Source organism: Epargyreus clarus, unplaced genomic scaffold (genome assembly GCF_041222505.1).
Source record: "Epargyreus clarus isolate Ecla_fem2 unplaced genomic scaffold, WU_Ecla_fem_2.2 ptg000018l, whole genome shotgun sequence".
NCBI lineage: Eukaryota > Metazoa > Arthropoda > Insecta > Lepidoptera > Hesperiidae > Epargyreus > Epargyreus clarus.
This window is the reverse complement of record NW_027332226.1, coordinates 6,566,960-6,585,919: the sequence shown is the minus strand read 5'-3', so window position 1 is coordinate 6,585,919 and position 18,960 is coordinate 6,566,960. Positions and strand designations below refer to the sequence as shown.

Here is an 18,960-nt window from a genome sequence, read left to right as displayed (position 1 = left end):
GTAAAGGGAATTGAATAACTGAAAAACCTGTTTCAATAAAGATTTTATTTAAAAGATTATTTGTATAGGGTATTTCTAAGTTTTCAAATTTACATAATAATTATAATACAAGTCCGATATAGTTTATGGTGGAAAATCTTTAAATAACTCCTTTATTTATAAAAGTAAAAAAAATATCAACGTAACGTCAGCGCAATCTAAACGTCAATAACATTTTTGTGTCTTTCATAAATGTGTAAAAAAATATTTTATCATCATGTGCTTCATAAACATGTAAAGTCAGTGTATAAATAGCTTATTATAAATACATTTTAATTGCTATAATAATGTGAATCTCAACCAAAAGTGTTTTAAATCACCACACGCTAATCATGCACACGTGAACGTATAAACTTGCATACGTAATAATGGTCTCACTGCGCATAGCGTCGTCAATAGCATTCCTTTCTCACTATAAATATTACCTTTTTTCGTGTTTCTACGCAGTTTTGTTTATCTCGTGTATGTATCGTGTGCCTGAACTTTGTGTTATGTGTTTGTGCAAAGATATCTCGTATACTTAGACTTTGTCAGCTAAGTGAGCTACAGTATAAGGTACGTAGCCAAAATAAGTATTCTAAGTGTAACATAATCTAGCTCTTTTACACTATTAAATAGTCATTCATGTCATTTGCAACATTGGACTTATTGAAAATATCGCGGTACAGTAGAAGGAAAACATTGGCCTTGAGGATTAAGTGTAAGGCTGTAATAAGGGCTTTGGTCACTGCCTCTTATATTGTCAAGTAATTTTAATTAATAATAATTTAATAAAGTACGTGAAATTGTAACTTACGTTAATGTATTTACTTTATTTATACGTATCTTATAAGTTCTTGATGTTGATGTTTCTGAAGTACAAAGCACATCTCGTTAACAAGACAGCACGTTAATAGGAACTCCCACTAAATGACAACCAGTAATCAAATGGTCACTGCCACCTTTGGACCATTGGGTATTTGTAACCCAAGTACCCAATTGTATTGGGGTTTGTAATACAAATAAGGACTACAATGCAGACAGTAAAGTTAGATTTAAATCCTAATAAAAGTTTTAAGGTGTTTTGATAAAAATGGTAACACAGTATTTTTTTTTTTTTTTTATAATATAAGAATAGCAGACGAGCATGCAGTCCACCTGATGTGGCTACTGCCGCCCATGGACATCTGTAATCAACCCCAGATAGGATTACATATTCCTACCTGAGGTCGGCCACAGATGCGCCGCTACCCCTGAGGACTAAGCTGGAACGCCTCGGAAAAGTCTGTCTCCCTTATCACACCCTTCAAACCGGAACACAGCAGCGCCTAACACTGCTGTTATTAGGTAGAAATAGGTGTGGCGGTGGTGCCGCCGGAGTCGAACCACAAAGGGTTCTACCACCTTTAAAATTAAATTGGCGTAAAATAACGACATACTAGCCTTAATTTTATTTATCAGTATAAATAATACTCAGTTAATAAACCTTAATGCCGGTGATTTGAAATCACGTTTAATCGTAGGTATATGTGCGTACGTAGTTTGTTTACGTTTTCATCTCACCAAGGCCGTGCTGATAAGATTACGGGCAAGTAGTAGGTAGTACCTATACTACGAGCTACGTCATATAGTTGCAATGAACGATTTGCGAAACCGATTTGTGCATTCTCTAAAGTCAACATATAATCCATGGATTCATAAAGATTACTCACTCCTAACAAGAAAATGTAACCAGTTTTGTTAATTGAAATTGTCACTGTCATCTATTTTCGTGTTTGAAAAATATTTAAAAAATGTAGTTTTTTTTTAGATCATTTACGAATGAAACGATATTTCTCCGCACTTTTTCTTCTATTTCGTATTTTTGCACCACTTGTCGGCATTGTTCCGCGTAAATTATACCATGACAGCCATCCAATGGCTGACACATTTGTCAACCGTTTAAGCCATTTAATGGCTTAAACGGTTATATATAACATGTGGGAGAATGCTTCATTTCATATATATAAATATTCCGTTTTTAAAATCACATGATATTAATTTCGAACTACCGCTCCGTATTAACAATTGGCTACCCGTATCATGGTATAAAAAAGGGGCGCGCAACTGTCAACAGATCAGAAGTTGTCACGGCACGGTGGTGCTCTGAACTGTTTGGTATTTTGCTTGGGTGTTATTGTTACTGTGGTGGCATTAACGCTTATTCGTTTAATTATTTTAACTATAATTTTTATAAATATTGGTTAAATTAGTTGAATCGAAATACCATTGTAGATCTACCTACCGGCGCGCCCACATCAGAATCGGGATAGGATACGCCCTTTTATTACGTAATAGTTTTAAAGTAACGGTAACAGAAGATAAATCAACCGCGTGTATAGGAAGTGTTCTACTGAAGAATTTATCGTGGCTGTACTCCTGACAACAGTTTGGGACGCGCAATGGAGGCGATATGGACAAGGCTTTCGACATTGGAGGAGCTGTGTGTGAAACACATGATGAAACCGGTTGCGTGAGTAACGTGTCCGGTTTGTCTAAATATTGTAATAATTTTATGTGCATTATTTTAGCAAGCGTGTGAAAGCAACCGCAAGCTTGGGTACCGCAAGCTTGGGTATGAAAATTGAGGAGGTGGAAGGTGGTTAGCATCATCCATGTTAACTGTCTACGTAATTAAGACTCATTTGCGCCGAGATTCATTGGCGAACGATTGGCGCTCCGGTATGATCAAACCAATGGTTTTTATATTTTCGATTGTTAAACTTGCTATTTTTTTGCTTTTTGAAAGTTGTTAAAGATTATAAGAATCACTAATATGAAAATGTTTGGTTATGCGCGAAGAAATTAACAATCATACGTGTAGGTACCGACATTTTTTTAGAAATGTTTTGGCTTTTTAAAATATTCGAGTAATTTCAACTATGCTTTTCACAGTTTCGTTACTTATAGCAACGCTTTAATAGGCGATGCTCAATAAGTAGATGAACAATGATCATATTGTTTCAAATTATTGCGCTGCAAAAAAATATTTTACGATTGTGAATACAAGTTCTGATATCTACCCTTTTGTATGTACCTATTCGTTGTAATGCATTTAACATTCTTAAATAAACTCCGTCTTAAAATAAAACTAGTCACAATGAAGATTATTATTGAAGTAAAAGGTTTGATAAATCAGGTAGCATACTTTTTGCCATCGCAATTCCATGGCCGTAAATTTCGTAAGTTTTATTTCTAGTTTCACCTGGAACACCGTGATAGTGAGATATGTATTGTGCTCATTGAAAGGTGTACTCTCAACCAGCGCTTGTCATTTTTAGTAGGATGCTATCTAATAATATTTACCTAGCGCTTGTTCCCAGAATCTGTAACTAAAATGAAAGCTGCTTATTGGGGGTTTTGTAACAACACTTGACTTGTGATGGCCGTAGACGTGGACCAAAATTGAATGAAAATGTAACATTTAGATTCTGGTGGTGAGTCAGTAAGTTGTTTATCGGTAAGCGACTTTGTGCTCTTACAAATTTGTGTATTTAAAGTTATTGGTTATTGGTTTATAAAGGTTACAAGTTGCGAAGGATACATTAAGGTAAAGCTGAAGAAAAGGAGTTTGGTAACGTTCGCATCACCCCAAATGGTGTATTGGACTAGGCAAAAAAAAAACGGTGAATTAAGTTATAACTTATTAATAAACATTTAGTCTTCTGTGTTTTTAACATTGTTTTGTGACATAATGTGTAACTATTACTTGCTATTCGCTTTAAAAATTGCAGAAGTAAAGATAATCGAAGCTTAGCTGACTGTAGAAAAAAAAAAAACAGTTACTATAATGGTGCAAAGCTGTAAGCATTTTGATCGGTCAAATGTGTTTAAAGGTTTAATTTAATAAAGACAATTCATTAGCCTCGCTCGGAGTCGATCAAGTATTTTTAATAATAACTTAAAGTTTGAACTTGTTTTACAGTAGTTTAAATTGTTATTGGATCTTATTTCTTATTTTGTGTCATAGTAAATAATACCTTTCGAGATGACGTACATCACGATCCTAGACTTTACGTGTGAAATTATATTATGTTGGTACCTTTAGTGAATACTTTAACAGTGGTAAGTCAACTATACCATCATGTAATCTAGCTAACAATCTAAATGTTTTAATTATTCATTGACATAAGGAGTTTATTGTTATTTTATTTAGTTTTGTAACTGTGTAGATGACGACATTACGTCTAGATATACGGCTGTGGATATAACAAATTCAGAATATTCACGCACGCAATGTTTATATTATACGAAACAATTCGGCGTGTTTTTCTCCTATTCATAATTTTGTCGTCGTTACACTCAAGCAGATAAAGGTTATAAAGGTGGTAGAAACTTTTAGGGTCCGGCAATACCAATACCATACAGCAGTGTTAGGATCTGCTGTGTTGAATATATTGATGGGCCTCAGTAGCCACTTACCATCAGGTGGACTGCATGCTTGTCTGCTGCTTCTAAAATTTGGTTTAAAGTTTTTGTGTGTGAGCGAATATTATGTATAAATCAATACGGGACGAAATAACGGTATTTGTAGGTATACTTATTATTCAAATGGTTAATTACAATAACTTTTGGAAGTTATTCACAATTTCTGGTGATAACAGTTACTTAACGTATGTGTTATATTAAATTGAAGTAGGTAATTCTATTATTATCAGATATTGTATTGGAACTCGCGGTTCATACCAGAAAATATTCGTTATTATTTTGTGTTCATACTGTTTCGACCGCTGTTTGTTATTCTACTAATTAAAATGTATATCTTTGCAGATTTATAAGTCAAAGTCAGGTTCGGACGAGCAATTATATACCTACTGCAAGTTCTGATAAAATTCGAAAAATCGAATACTGCAAAAAGAAACGAGAGACAAGAGTACATACACTACTGTCAAATTGGACTCTGCAATGTGTGATCATTATTGTGTGGTAAAGACTTTGTTTGCAGCAATGCCTATCGCACAAACGAAGGTAATTGTAAAATTCAAGGTAAAAGTAAAATGATATAAGGTAAATAATATAATGAAGGTAGGATGACTCCAATAACTTTTTACGTTTAATGACCTGGTTTTCGTTGTAATGTAACTGTGGACTTCAGAGTGTTATTTCGTTGGCATTTAACGTCATCACATGAACGGTGCGAACTATAGCTCATGTTATGGTAAGGCAATAGTATTTTAAATATTTTATTAAGAATAACGACCACGGAGTACTTGCTGCTCTGATATTTTCTTTACTGTATGTAAAGTTGACATTAAAACTGTTTTGAACGTGACAATTCACTTTATTATTATTTTCACACATTTGTGTTGTAGACATCAGGTTTTTCGGTTTGAAATTATCTTTTACTTTTTTATTTTTATGCTTGTTACAGCTTATTTGTTTACAGTTCTAAATAAGAAAAGCACTCGTGCATGGTTTTGAGCAGGTCTCGAATAGTTTCTTATAAAATTCTGTCATAGTCAAATGAGCTGACTTAAAAGGCATTAATGATTTTCAAGAAATCCTGTCTGAGATAGTCAGACACATTATAACAAATTCAGTAAAGGAAGACATCGTGAAGAACTACACATCGGGAAATATATTCTCAAGGGTATCTGGAGTCTCTACCCAGTGTACGTTTGGCGATGCAGAAGACTATGCCATAGATTTAAGCGAGCCAAACGAAAAGATCTGTAGATTTTACTCTCAAACCATGAACGAAACGCGGAGCTCTCTCGTTATATCGTATATAATTATTGACTATACATATAATGTAATGTGTTTTCAGACTACGAGAACATGTGCTATGGAAAGTAAACTATTTGAACATGTCAGATGACTGTGAACCCTGTGAAGCAATGACAGTATCGACAGTCAAAAATCTGGTAAAAACTTTGTGTTTCTCTTGAGTACCTGCGAACTTTGGAACGGTATGTGGATTGTAAGTTCAGTGTTATCGGGATTGTCTTGCATATCGATGATTGTCTGGCCAACAGTCATGTTTATGTTTGATAATAACCCGAGTGCCATGTGACTTGGCAATTCTTTTCAGGGAATAATCAATTATGTACGTACGTTATGTGACTTAACGAATGTTTTTGATGTCATGTGACTTGACATCAGCCATGTGACTTGGCAATTCTTTTCAGGAAATAATCAATTATGTACGTACGTTATGTGACTTAATGAATGTTTTTGATGTCATGTGACTTGACATCAGCCATGTGACTTGGCAATTCTTTTCAGAAAATAATCAATTATGTACGTACGCTATGTGACTTAGCGAATTTATGATGTCATGTGACTTGACATCAGCCATGTGATTTGGCAATTCTTTTCAGATAATAATCAATTACGTACATAAGCTATGTGACTTAGCGAATTTATGATGTCATGTGACTTGACATTAGCCATGTGATTTGGCAATTCTTTTCAGGAAATAATCAATTATGTACGTACGCTATGTGACTTAGCGAATTTATGATGTCATGTGACTTGACATCAGCCATGTGATTTGGCAATTCTTTTCAGATAATAATCAATTACGTACGTAAGCTATGTGACTTAGCGAATTTATGATGTCATGTGACTTGACATTAGCCATGTGATTTGGCAATTCTTTTCAGGAAATAATCAATTATGTACGTACGCTATGTGACTTAGCGAATTTATGATGTCATGTGACTTGACATCAGCCATGTGATTTGGCAATTCTTTTCAGATAATAATCAATTATGTACGTAAGCTATGTGACTTAGCGAATTTATGATGTCATGTGACTTGACATCAGCCATGTGATTTGGCAATTCTTTTCAGATAATAATCAATTATGTACGTAAGCTATGTGACTTAGCGAATTTATGATGTCATGTGACTTGACATCAGCCATGTGATTTGGCAGTTCTTTTCATGTGACACGACCATTTATTTACACTATTAGACACCGGTTATGGGGTTAACCAATTAAAGTTACGTGTTTTGTATATCATGAGATTTGGCTTCTGTGGTTAAAATTGAGACTATATTATCCGCGAATCTAAAGTAGTTTATCCACTTCTTTAATATTATTGAATTTGATTTTTTTAAACTTTTGTTCGCGAGCCGTAACGGCTGCTCGTCAGAATGGCCGTGTGGGAGAATGCTTCATTTCATATATATAAATATTCCGTTTTTAAAATCACATGATATTAATTTCGAACTACCGCTCCGTATTAACAATTGGCTACCCGTATCATGGTATAAAAAAGGGGCGCGCAACTGTCAACAGATCAGAAGTTGTCACGGCACGGTGGTGCTCTGAACTGTTTGGTATTTTGCTTGGGTGTTATTGTTACTGTGGTGGCATTAACGCTTATTCGTTTAATTATTTTAACTATAATTTTTATAAATATTGGTTAAATTAGTTGAATCGAAATACCATTGTAGATCTACCTACCGGCGCGCCCACAAACATTTGATAAATCGCATTGAAATCCCTTGTACAACAATGTGCAGTTTTTAATTTTCGTGTTGCCCTAATTCGCATAACCCTAATAATGATGGAATAAAAGTTCCTCATCACTATCCCTGTAATGTCACCTCAAAATCTTGGATGTTGCCAATATTAGCCCAAATAGGAAAACAAACGTCAAAAGTTAACATATAGGTACCTACAAATATTAAGGATATTTAATATAACAACTGTATTGTTATAATCTACTACTGATACGGCTTTCATTTAGAAGAGTTGATTGGTCGTTCTCGAGATAATAAAATAAAATAGACGAAAGACTGAAGAATAAACACTAGTTAGCTTTAAGGCCAACGACGTAACAAGAATTGCTTGTTCGTCGGACATACCGACATGGATGGTACCTATAGCTAAATTTGTAGAGAACCAGTAAATAACTTCAAGGCATTGTAACCTATATCATTCCCTTTCAAACCATCTGTTGCATGTTTGCATGAGTTCCGGGAAAATCGATACAACTATTTTCAAAGAAATCTGTAGACAAATAAGAATAACAGAAAATAATATCCTATCACCAAATATTTACAAAGTGGCAGCTATTAAAATCTGAGGTGAACTAAAACATTCCACATTTGTCAAAGGTACGTTAGCTGATACTTATGACCAAAATACTACTATGAAACTTTGTTTCTTTGTCAAGTAAAGTTGAAAGAAAACGCAAACTCCCGTAGCTCAAAATTCCACTTCCCACACAAAGTGAAAGACACACGCAGACAGGCACACCGCACACGACGGCAACTTACATAAAAGTGAGCTGGTGTTTCTTATTCTCGGATTGTTACCAGCGTGGGCGATACATAACTTTAACTTCCGAAGCACACGCTCTGAAATATTTATTCCTGAAACGTAAAGATCGGGTGGGAGGTGGTGGGAGGCGGTTTATCCCGCGGTTTCCTTCCCGCCGTGTTTTACTTCGAGAATGGGAAGTCGCCGCCGCCGGGTCGATATCGGCAAAGATAAATCAAATGATAGAAATGTATTCAAGGAATAACTCGGTGTAGTGGTGGACCTTCTGGCTTTACATTTAGTTTTTGTACATTCATAGTGAATATTTACCGACATGAAAATATGTAAATCGTTTACCATTGAAGTGTCAGCTTTTTTTCCATTGCCGTATTTTGTTGTAAGAATCACATTTAGTTAGTTACGTAACTTTACTATTTGTTTTTAATCAAAGTTTAATAAGGTACTCGTACTTTAATACTAGGTATTCGTTAAAATAAGGGTACATTCATTTATACTTTTCTGTATTTTACTTAAAACTATTTATAACTCAGTTAAGCTCGTAAACTTTAGTTTGACTAAATCAAAGGAGAGAGAAGCCTCCAATAAAACCCTGGCTTTGAACATAACGTCTTGTAACATCTTTTCCAAAAAGCTAATGTCATATTTTTCAAAAACACCTTCACGTTATAAAACACTAGTTCCAACAACAATTATCCACACAATCACTCAAATGCAAACCATTCTATGAATTGAACCGAGTTTAACGCCTAGCTATAAGGTGTATGTGGCACATAATCTTTGCCAGTTCCCGACCTCCGGTGGGGGCCCCCCCGACGTTCGATTGTCTGCGGAGGCTGCCCCGCCGGTGCCATCTGATGTGCCGAGAGCACTCCAGATCTGCATAGATCGTTGCCTTCGTTTTTTCCCTATCGAAAAATCAATACTCACTGTTATATATAAATGGAAAGAGACACTCCTTAATGGTATCGAAAGCTTATACTTTTGTACTTTCTTCATAATCTACACAATCTTTTAGAGATGTTTGTTTATACTTTATCGCATGATACATGACTTAAGCAACTTATGACGATTTCCCTAATGATACCTACCTCGTTAGGTATTGAAAGGAATGAATGGATAGTTTCTCCGAATGTAAATAGATCCAGGTCATTTATCCGCAGGCTTCGAAGGTCCCAATGCTATATAAAGGCCACATAATGTGAAATGTCTTTTCCCAAAACCGTACCGAGCTTTCCGCCTCTGCCTTTCTCAAGGGGAAAGAGGCTCAAACACCACGCAATAAAGCCTTCGAATCCAGCAAAACAAATACAACGTACATTCCAATGCTAGATATCATTCGCCCCGCCCACACAGTCGGCATTACGACTGTAAGCGCTCCGATTGGTCGCCGCGAAGCCTTCTCAATTTGGAATTGGTTATTTTTTTTCTACAATTGAAATTGGCACTGTCCGTTTGTTCTGTACGAGTGTTGTACGCATGCGTGGGAAGGCGTCTACGTCACGTAGATTCGTAGACGTAGATACGTTTCGAGGGTTACGAATGTTTTATTGGATTCCTCTCTCTGTTCCCATTCGTATTCCGTTCCGAATGCGGATTTGCTGCCGTATCTCTCGTAGTGCGCAGCCGTCACGTAAAACGTATGTACTTAAGTTCGTTATGTAAAGAGTCTGGTATCTTTACGTCGACGTTAAACGAACGATTTATTGCCCATTCATTACGTCTTACCTCTACTCCTCGCGCCATACAGTTCTTGCTTCAGTCAATCTTTGGAATTATATACACGTTGCTAGGAGCCTCTCCTACATAAGTATGATGTTCTCACAGAATACGCAAGTATCGAGACTGGTATTGATATATTAAAGAATATATTACATTGTTCTAAATTTAGTTCACGGGACTAAAGGTTTGGATTCCAAACCACTATACAAAAACACGGTTTGGTGAGGAATATCAATAAATTGAAACCTGAACATTACCATTAACTTCTAAATGTACTACTGTGCTGCTACTAAAATTTCTTAACAAGATTTTACTATGTGGCAGGTAGAGTATGCACCTACGAGAGACCACTGAACAAAAGTGTTATCCCAACAGTGGATAAAACAAGAAGTATATTTATTACACACGGAAATATTTATACGAAATTGTATTACACACAATATGTTATTTTCATTCATAAACGACAACTCTATGCACTATGGACAGGGACATATACGTATCAACAAACATACGTATGCCCCAGCAGACAGTAATGCGGGCAAATTTAATATCCTAAACAATAATGCTACCCACACACGCATTAAGCGCGTGTGCTCCAAAATATATACGTCGGCATTCGCTTGCAACAACTGCAATAACACATTGGCATCCATAGTAGGCTCTGTCCGGAACAATTTCATTTGCGACTGGGCGAGGATAGCGTTGTAATTACAACAACAATCGATAGAGGCGCCACCGTCTGCCGCACGTTTAATCTCGCCGGAATCAAAGGACCGTCGCCTCACACCCACCCTCCAACTCGAAACACCTATCCACTTCTAACGGCAACACCTCCACTACTGCACTCATCCATTGCGTCGCCCCAACTGCCCGTTTCACCAAACATCCCCAAATACAGCAATGGAATACGCGCTACGACAAACAATTGTTACAAACTCATCGGGTGGTAAATACTTTGTGTCTCCGGACCTAGATATAGACAGGGATACATTTAGGAGCCTGAGAGCAGATAGTTGCATTTCCAGTCTGTTTAAGTATAACTATTCATGGAGTTTTATTAAAGCTTAACATTGTTTGTCGGTAGTTGCCGCTTTGCAACTGACGTCACTTGTTTCAATATTGTTTTGCAAAATATTACTCTGCTTGTAATTAGTTTCTGCTGCCAGGAGCAAAAAGGAATTGCCTGTTTGTTCGTTATAAAATGAATTAAATGTGTTACAGGTATGACGTATAAAATAGATACATCTGGAAATTAAATGGCATATAAGTTTAAATTTAAATATGAATTATTATTGTGTTTAACAAGACAAGCTTTCCTACCGACTCTGGCCACGTGGGCGTTGGTTTTTTTTAATTTGATACAAACATACTTTACCTGCCTATCAACCTATCTACTACTTTAATTGTGTAGGAGCTATAAGCGCAGAAGCAAAATGAGTTCCGAGGCGTTCCAGCTTAGTCCTCAGGGGTAGCGACGCATCTGTGGCAGACCTCAGGTAGGAATATCTAATCCTATCTGGGGTTGATTACAGATGTCCATGGTCGGCAGTAGCCACTTACCATCAGGTGGACTTTACGCTCGTCTGCTACTCCTATATTATATAAAAAAGACTATTTCTACAAAAAAATATATATATAATTATGAAAATAGATAACTCGTAAAAGAAACGTTAAATCTTATGAAATACATAGATTAGTTAAGATACTTCGCCGCCTTGAAATTGAATGAAGCCACAAACGGTTCTGTTTTTTCTTCTTCTAGTTCTTTTTTTTAATTCTTGACAAATAAAAACTTTTTAGAGAAAATTTACGAATAAATAACTAATACTGCGTAATTTACATACGAAATAAGTAAATAATTATTTTAAATATTATAGGGACATTTTACCACGGAGACGTGGCAAAACTTTTTTACGCAACTATTTCAATACTCAAAACTGGGCACATTTTCTTGTTAGGAGTGAGTAATCTTTACTAATCTATGATGAAATATTTAAACGTGGAATACATAAATATAGGAGTAAAACGTGACTACCTTAAAAGCGTTTAGTCGAAGCGTAATCCTAATTAAACAGCACACACGATACAGTATAGAAATGGTGCTGAAATTTAATAAAACGCTCCGGTACGCCCATAATTCAGCTTAATACCAACCTGTAATTACTGATTCTTGATACAATTGACTCATGTCAAATTAAACTGCACCGTACGAGGACCAATTGTCTATAATTTGTGTAGAAGCAACGGGTTTTAGAACATAATTTCAGTGAACAAACGCGCCCTCATTATATCTTTGTTGTATAATATAATTAATCTAGGATGCATCAAAATGATGTTTATCTTGATAAAGCTAAACTGCTACGAAACAGTACCTTAATATATGAAAATTGAACAAAAAACTAATTAATATATATTTAAAATTCTCGTGTCACAATGTTAGTTACCGTATTCCTCCGAAACGGCTTTACCGATTTTCACCAAATTTTATATGCATATTCAGTAAGTCTGAGAATCGGCTACTATCTATTTTTCATACCTCTAAGTGATAAGGGTTGTTCAACCTTAACATTTTTTTTAATTATATGGCAACGTTTGCCGGGTCAGCTAGTTGTATATATATAAGCTATCTGTAAAGCTTTCGTCATCACTTTTTAAATGGAATCCACTCAGTTATAACTATTGTAGACTGAGTTGGACTTAAGTACTGCACATATTTCTTAGCTGGCATGATACATGTGCGTTATGTGCGTATTAGAAGTTAATGATCACTTGCTAAACGGTGAAGGAAAACATCGTAAGGAAACCTGCATACCTGAGGAATTTATAAAAAAAAAACTCAAAGGTATGTGAAGTCTACCAATACGCACTTGGCCAGCGCGGTGGACTATGGTCTACTTCTCATTATGAGAGGAGACCCGTGCCCAGCAGTGGGACAGCAAAGGGTTGTTGATGATGATACATGCTGTGATATTGTAATTTTAAATGAGCTTCTTATCTAAAAATCCAACCACTACTGTGGTACTTGACGAAGCGATAGAGCCTAAACCCTAGCTGAAAACATGATTGGCACTCAGCTCTACATTCATCGATGTTAAGTCAAGATCAATTATTAATAAGAATCGTTCTTATAATCGATTCACTTCCATTTGTATGTTCGTTCTTGCTAACAACGTGCAATATGTGGAATGTACTTTCTCCTGAGGTATTCCTGGAACGCTATGGCGTGGAGCTCTTCGAAAAAGGTGCAAAAAGAGCTTACCTTCAAAGCCGGCGATAAATTGGCGATTGCTCTAGTGTTGCAAATGTCTAAAGGTGACGGTGGCTACTTTCCGCGGGGTAGCCCAGATGCCTTATCGCTTTAACTATGTAAAAATCACATACAATGCCTTGCATACATTTTCAATTTAGGATATTTTTCTGATTTCCATTGTTTTATTTTTAAAATTTATAAAATCCTCTTCAATTACGAAATAAATGTGACAAAAACTCTTGATTTAATGAAAAGTAAAATGTTTAATTATTTTACTTAAATTTTCGAATATCAGTCAGTTATCAGTTTTCAAAACAACCACAAACTCTATGTTGTTAATATTAAAGCCTCAAGGGACTCTTAAAACTATAATATTAAATATTAAAATCTGCCACGTCAGATTAACAGTCCGTTTCACATAGAGCTAGGTGTGCTCTACATAGCGATAAACATCCACCCTTAGCTATTATAGCGTAATTGCTACTTGAGTCTATACTAAAAGTTACTCAGAAAAGATTACGATGAAATATCTTCTAAGAAACATTCCCGTGTATTTATAGAATATGTAACAATATTTATACATGTACTTTTAAAATGCCTTTGATGAAATATGTTTATGAATTATGATGAGAACCTCTTAACGTTATAATAATAAAATATGTAATTTATAAAGTTTACAGTAAAAGAAACGATTAAGTAAAAAGTATTATAATTTAACTTTAATTACAATTCTCAATAATCAAATCCAAATAAGAGAGTTCAGAGTCAATACTATAATACTTGATAGAATTAATTGAGAAATTGTATCGGAATTATTAGAATACATATTAATTGATATAACTTTCCCCAATTAGAGAAGTTATGGGCCTCTAACGTCCATCTAATCTACATATTCCCGATATTAGCTACAGATGTTCAATGGCAGATTGGTTAGTTCGAAACTGGAGGTACGTCCACACCGTGTTACTTATAGAATACCAAGCGAGTGTAGGTAATGGCGCAAAATAGTGACGCAGTATTATTGCAGTGGGTGGCGAGGACCCCCCCTTCCAGTACACGTTACCCCCTCTTTCCCACCCAAGAGCGACTGAAAAGTCCGCGAGAAAAATAAGATCCGCACGCCGTCCCGCTTATTCTTGGGAAAGCTTTTTGTATATTTTTTGTATATTCTTCGGATGTATATGTTTGCGTCTGTGTGCGTAAGTAAATACTCGTAATGCTAGTGTTCGTTCGAATAAATTCCGGTGTGCTCGTTGTGACCTTTTTTGATTGAGTTGCGTAACTTAAATGAGTTACTACTTAACAGTATATGTAGTTCATTATCTTAATGTAATATTCAGTACTATTGTCCACAATGTAGCTATTTTTATAGCATTTGGTTTGAATATAACACATTCGGTAGATATCGCGTGGCGTTTACATTCGTCTGTCATGCAGAGGGATCAGGGTTCGACATCCGGTTAGGCATGCTTCATTTCACTGATTTATTAAGATGGCAAGTTTCGTTATTTTACGTTGAACACATTATTTTTGTTTGCGTTTGATACTTATAGCCGATAATTAAATAGTAATTATCAGCGTTTATACATGTAGTCTTTTAAAATATTACAATAACTTTGCATAGAAATCTTTTTTATTCAAAAATATTCCACGATAGATATTACGATTGATATTATTATAAAAGTGTTAAACATGATTAGAGAAGTTATGGGCCTCAACACTATCTTTATGAAAGAACTACATAGGTAATAATCTATTAAATTCTATACATGCCCGCAATAAAACCTAAATAGAAGCTACAATTACTATGACCTCCTCCTTACTAGAACCTTCCTCCCATTTTATGTTCGTTCTCCGCAACGTTGTTTCGCTATTCAAGTTGCTCATAATTCAGCACTGTTTGTTGGCTTCCAGGGAGTATTACATTTCCTGACTTAGCAACATTCTCAATTATTCTAACGTCTATTATTTATATAGCAGTGGAAGGTTACCTCCTTTCGTATTATAGTTTACAAAAGATACATGTGAAGAATTTTGGTTAACAGTTTACGTAATAGTCGAAAAACTTAAGTCCGAAGTACTAATATTAAACTGATTTTTGGTGGAAGAAGTCTGAGGTTCACTGCATCGCCTCAAAACTTATTTCTACCCGAGACCGATCTCGGGCAACAGATGCGTTGTCACTAGAGATGGGTTGTACTAGGTAAATTTGGGACTAGGTATGCCTGTTCCTAGTATTTAAAAATACGTGTTCCAGAAACCTGTTCCACCTAGTCCCATAAAATACTAGGTACTTATTCTTGGACTAGGTACATATTAAAACTTGGACTAGGTCCGACCTAGTCCGGTAAAATACCTAGTCCCGGTACCTGTTCCAATATATACGCCTCACATCTAGTTGTCACCCCTGAAGACTAGCTTGGAACGCCTCAAATAAATATGTGTTACCACAGTCATTAATTCATGACCGTTAAAAATCAAGTAGAATACATAACAACATGCCGCTTCAGTCATACAAAAACCCTTTATCGGCAAACCAATACCCACACCTGATAACCATCATCATCATCATTATCAACAACCCATTACTGTCCCACTGCGTGGCACGGGTCTCCTCTCATAAAGAGAAGGATTGGGCCATAGTCCACCGCGCTGGCCAAGTGCGTTATTGGTAGACTTTACATACCTATGAGGTATTTTGTTTTTATAAATCATGTATGCAGGCTTTCTCACGAAGTTTTCCTTCACCGCTTAGCAAGTGATCATTAATTTCTAATACGCACATAACTTTGAAAAAATCAGCGTGCCTGGGATTTGAACCTCGGACCCCTCGATCGAGAGGCCGAGTTTCTTACCACTAGGCTATCACTGCTTATTCCATAGTACTACTTAACCATCAGATAACCATCAGTACTACTTAATTTAAAAGACAAAATTTTCAAATGAACACTACCTCCACTCGCGACCTACGTTATTTTTTTGGCAAAATTCAGGTTCTCTTGATGAAAAGCTTCCGAAATGAAGTCTGCATTTTAATAAACATGTTCTAATGTCCCCAGGCTACTAGATAGGCAAACTACCAGTGAAGAAAGAGTAAATAGGACTGAATCTTTGAGATCTACGTGACTAAAAACATGCATATCTTCATGAATGAAAATCTTTAAGACTAAATATGTGACACTCATACCTCGTAACTCTTAAAATTAACTAACACCTTTCTTACCACTTACTTAAACATGTAAAGAGATATTTCAAAAGATTTATTCTGTCTTATAAACGGAGGAACTTTCAAAATCTCTCCCTAATTGCTCATATAGCTATTATAAAAACTACTGTGCAAAATTTCATATTCCTAAAGCCATTGTTTTAGCTGTGCGTTGTTTGTGAGACAGACAGTGTTAAGATTTTCTTAAGGAAATTAATATTTTTTTTTGATTCTATAAATGAAAGTATTATTATTATTATACAATAAAATTATTTTTCTTCAAAATTTAAACTTTAGAATGAGTGATAACGTGGAAAACTGCACTACGAGATTATACTAGTACAACGCCCTCTGGTATGAAAACGGTGAACCACGAACAAGTACACAAGGTTCGGAAGCTTTCCAATACTTTTCGTACGCTACGGCACGTAGTGAAGCGACTTGAAAAGTATAGATGGCGGGAGCGTCGTTTTCTTTAAATCGTATCATAATAGTGTAAAGTTTCATCAAGTCATCATTTATGAATCGAAGACCATATTTTTGTAATTATTTAAGATGGTTATACTTTTGTATACCTGTAGAAAATGATATCCCAAAACAAATAAAAAAATATTTTCGGATAATACAAGTGGGGACTTTGTATAATTTCATGTAGACGCCTGCCTTTGCACACGTGCATAAAATTGAAGCATATTTTCTAAGCCTACGACAACATGACCTTAATCACAACCTGCCTTAAGGTCTGGGCCATTGTGACATCAATACCAGACCAATTTGGCTGGCGGCGCCTAAACAGATTATTGCAGCGTCCGACTCTGTTACACAAACGGTCGCGGTACGAGCACGACAAAGAAAGCGTACCAATTTTATATTTGGGTTAGGGATGGCGATTCTTTCCGAAAAATATCGATTCATGAATCGACTCGAATCGAAATGTAATATCGAGTTACAAAAAATCGAGGCCCTTAGAATCAATTCTCCAAAAATCATTTTTCGATGTTTTCAGCTGAAAGAACGAAGATAGCGAAAAAAAGTCATCAGGATCAAACAAGCACTGAAGTACGTATCCGTCAGCAAAAATGTGTATAAAAATGTATATATGTTGGTTGAATGTGTTATATCAAAAATGTATATAACACATTCAACCAACTTCGAAAAGATCGACTTTCGATTTTCTAGGATGAAGGATTCACTGAATCGATCCATTACTGGAGATCGATTAAAATAATCGATTTTTGGTTCCAAAAGATCGATTCTTTGATTAATCGATATCAGATCGCCATCCCTAATTTGGGTTGTAATATCTAAAGGGCAACGCACCGACTAACTGGTTGGGAGAGGACGAAAGTACAATTTTTTGCAACAATTTAAATGAAAGATTGCCGGTTTATCGACGAAGTGCATCAGTTTAACCGATACCAATTTGGTCGTTAAATTTATTTGTTAGAACAATGTCGCTGAAGTATTTCGACATCAGTAATTGAAAAATAATTTGTTATTTACGATAATTATCCTACAAGACGTATATTAAACTTACCGTCAAAAGTACATAATCAAAGACTTCAGAAGTAATAAAATAACAACAACGTAAACGAACCAAATAATAAGGCAAATTACTAGATTTAGGCATGGAATTACTAAATTAATAATAATAAAAATTTTGTCGACAAAAATATTTTAAATTCATATAAAAAATAAAGGTGATACCACCAAAAAGGTTAAATAAAGGTGATATCATACTAGCGGCTTGATACCACCGCCACAAACGTGAAATTGCGTATTTCTTGCGTTAAGCTGTTCTTCCGTTTCGGTGGAAGGGTACCCCTCCAACTTACCTATATATGAAGCGATCATCTTAATACTCCGGTATGGCAACACATCTACAAGAAGATGGTTACAGATGTCTATACGTAGCAACCATCGCTTTCCATCATATGTACTGCATGCTCCTTCGATACTTCAATGTCATAAAAAAGCAATAGCAGTAATTCTTCCAAACTTTCCTTACTTTCTCAGATAAAATTAAAACGTGATATCTATGCACTCTCGATTGCATCACGCGAGGTCGGCTGCTTTCTCTATTTCCAATGATAAAAATGGTACCTTCTGTAAAAAATGGTACTTTGTATGGATGTACGCTTACAACCAGTTTCTATCGAATATTGGCTCTATTAACTTTCACTTCCCGATTTCACCATAGAAGATCTAGGGTCATCATCCGGGCTGACCGGTGATAGAGTTCAGTCACTTCAGTCCCTGTCTGTGTATGGTAATGTATGTATATATTTCCCAGAAAATAATTTACATATAATTACGTCAGACAGTATTTTATATGTAAGCGAAATCAAAATAAAGGGACAAATGTCGGTGACAATACGTATCGTGAATAAAAAACGTAATCTTTTTGAAAAGTTTATTTTAGTATGGTGACAAGTTTAGCTGTTCCAAAATTTATGTAAATTCCGAAAGTGTAACTATGAGTTAATCTTTTCA

General features: G+C 35.6%; 1 protein-coding gene across 1 annotated transcript in view; it reads left to right on the top strand.

Moving 5' to 3' along the window:
* Positions 1 to 221: 221 nt before the first annotated feature.
* LOC140749747 (juvenile hormone acid O-methyltransferase) overlaps positions 222 to 18,960 on the top strand; it is a 34,588-nt gene continuing 15,849 nt past the window's right edge. The window contains exon 1 of the mRNA XM_073082899.1: positions 222 to 594. The gene's annotated coding sequence lies outside the window, so the exon portion shown is untranslated. The remainder of the gene's footprint in view (positions 595 to 18,960) is intronic.